We start from the raw sequence: 3524 nt of genomic DNA on the forward strand, positions 1-3524 counted from the left end.
TTCCTTGCGCTTGTGCTTCAAGTAGTTCTTGAAATCCTTGGGAAGTTTCTCAATGATCACAGCAACTTGGAAAGACTCGTTCAAAGACATCCCCTTAGCATGAGTTTCATGCAACATCACTTGGAACTCCTAAACTTGGCTTATCACAGTTTTCAATCTATCATTTTAAAGTCCAAGAACCGGCCAACCACAAATTTCTTTGCCCAAACGTCCTCAGTCCTGTACTTTTGTCCAGAGATTCCCATAACTCTTTTGCTGTGCTCTGGCACAAAACACACTGTAGAGTGAGTCTGCCAAGCTGTTGAACACATAGTTTCGGCAAAGATAGTCTGTTTGCTTCCATGTGTCAAATGCCATGACTTTCTACCTGTTTGGCTCATTCTCGACCACGGCTGGAGGATCTTCGTTCAAAACCTTTGCAAGGTTCGGCGTGGTCAAATAGAACAGCATCTTTTGTTGTTATCTCTTGAAGTTCACCCCAGAAATTTTTTTTAAGCACTTATGGTGACTGAGCGGCTTTCCCGGAACAGCTGGAGTAACACTAGGGTTGACCACAGAGGTCACAGTTGGGGTTCGCAAGTCAGTTGCCCTAGGGTTCAGATCCCCACCAACATTAGCAGTAGCAGCATCATTGGTGACAATTGCCATTTTTGAAAAATACAACAGAATATCACTTTCTGTGTTTCTAGAAATTAAACTTAACCCTTAGAAAATCCCACAATTAGAAATTTAATTCAAAAACTAGTCTCACCACTTAACCTAGGATTGAACATGGTCAAGAATGTTCCCAGGAAGATTGGATGGGTCACACCAGTCCCACTTAAAACCTAATTAACCTTTAGACAAAACTTTCAAGAGCATGTAGACTCCTAGTCCGTGATAAACAATTTTAAGAATTAAATTTTTCAAGGGATGAATTAGGTTAAAACAAACCAATTCCAAACTTACAAGCAATTAGAATAAAATTGCTAACAATTACAAGTAACATAAAAAAATTGCTACAACAAAGATAAGCCAAACAAAATGCTTCTAATATGCCAAGCAAACAACCTTGCTTAAAAAATTGGCAAGTAACCATTACTAAATCTCAAGCAAAATTGCTTAAATAATATAGTCCAAATAATTATTTTCCACGCTTAAGTATTCCTGTAAAAAAGCTAGCAGAAAAACCAAAACAAAAATACAAACCAAATAATCTAGGCATAAAGTAAATATATAAAATTAATTGAAACCATCTAGCAAACTAATTAATAAGAAAATTGACTAATCAATTAACATGCTAGATAAGTTACAAAAATAAAATTATTACAGAGGTGACAAAACCTTATACCTCCTAAATAATTAAACTTCTAGTCATGAGTTACATATCAATTTAATTGACAATAATTAATAAATTAAATTAATATTCAAGAGTTACATATCAATTTATACAAAACAATAATCATGTAATCTTATAACTCTAAATAAATTAATTAAATTAATATGCAAGAGTTACAAAATAAAACTAAAACTTCAAAATTAAATTCAACTTTAAAATAAAATTTCTGACTCAAAATTAAATTACAACTTTAAAATAAAATTTAATAGTCATAACTCCAAAGAAATAAATTTAATTCAAAATTTTAATTCACCCAATTAAATTACACAATAGTCATGTACGTAAATTTAAACAAGTTATAAAACTCTATAACTCCAAAACCTTAAATTAAAAGTTAATAGACTAGAGTTACAAAGAATTTAAATCACAATAAATATGTAATAAACTTGTAAATTATTCCAGCAATTAACATGCAAATAAGTCTATAGTAATTAACATGTAAATAATTCTAGAATAAGAAGCATGAAAAATTGATTTAAATCTAGAAAATAAAAACATGTGAATTAATCTAGTATGTAATCGTATATGAATAGTAACTAGCAATATGTAATTCCTCATTATTTATTTATTTTAATATTGTAGGCATGCCTCGAGAAAGGTGTGAAGGAAAATGAATTCAAATGCAAACAGTGGACAAACCCAGTACATCTTCCAATACACCGACACCAAACCAAGATTGTGGCCAAGGTTTATTCTAACATAGAGAGAACATGTGATTTATAAAAATAGACCAAAACAAACCTAATCATGAAAACAATGGGCTTATCTATTTTCTACAAACCGACAGTAAGCATATTTCTATAATCAATACACAACTGTGCAATTGTTAATGTAACATCCAGTAACTCCGGAAAGAAAAAAACAATGGACTAATTTTCCAAAAATTACCTATACTGAAAATATGCAAAGTAGGTACATAAAAATATTTTCTATTTGTTTTCAATAGAAACCATGGGTACACCAACTTATGTAGTAGACTAAATTTGACTTTCAAGCAAGAATAACATGGCAACATGGACAATTAAGAATATGTTTGGCACACCAAATATATGAATTGAAAGAAATTAAAACACACTGACAATAACACAGCAGCAAGCATAAATATTAATTATGATTAAACTGGGTACATCTATCATGTGAATCTATTTGGCCACTTTCATGGGAAAACATAAAAATATGTTTTAAACTTATTGTCCAAATTGTGAAATTAAATAAATAGATTCACAAATAAATCAAAATTATATACCAAGAACACATGCTAAGAATTACAACTAAATTACAATAGTAATACCCAATAGATTAAAATGGTAAAGAAAACAAACTGAAGCATGCACAGTAGCAGTTTCCTTAAAATAGATTTTCGCCGCCTCATGGGTCAACTGCTTAAGGAATTTTGGGGTCGGTTTCCCAAGATATGACGGTCAAAAACCAGCTACGGCAGAAGCACTCTTTGTCTAGCTTAGCAAACAAAAATGTGGCAACACTCTCTCACTATAGGAACTTTCTGAAAAACTGACTTGTAAAATCAAAGCAAAAATTTCTGTGTTGAGACTAGACAGGAAGGTCTCAATTTATACATGGATAGGGGAGAGAGGAGGAACCTCCAGCCTTTATGGCTGGTCAATAATGCACCATTAACCTCTGCAATATTGCAAGAGTTACAAACATATTTTAAACACAAATCTCACTACCTCTTTCATGAAGCTAACTTCATGAGGTAATTTCTCATTCAATTATCAATGGTTTTTTACCATTCTTTTTGTGGTGTAAAAGCTTTTTGTCCAAATAATTCTTTTCCACGCTTAAGTATTCCTATAAAAAAGTTAGTTGAAGAACCAAAACAAAAATACAAACCAAATAATCTAGACAAAAAGTAAATATATAAAATTAATTGAAACCATCTAGCAAACTAATAAATAAGAAAATTAACTAATCAATTAACATGTTAGATGAGTTACAAAAACAAAATTATTACAAAGGTGACAAAACCTTATGCCTCCTAAATAATTAAACTTCTAGCCATGAGTTGGATATCCATTTAATTGACAATAATTAATAAATTAAATTAATATTCAAGAGTTACATATCAATTTATATAAAACAATAATCATGTAATCGTATAACTCTAAATAAATAAATTAAATTT

Source organism: Camellia sinensis, chromosome 15 (genome assembly GCF_055761805.1).
Source record: "Camellia sinensis isolate YWXY chromosome 15, ASM5576180v1, whole genome shotgun sequence".
NCBI lineage: Eukaryota > Viridiplantae > Streptophyta > Magnoliopsida > Ericales > Theaceae > Camellia > Camellia sinensis.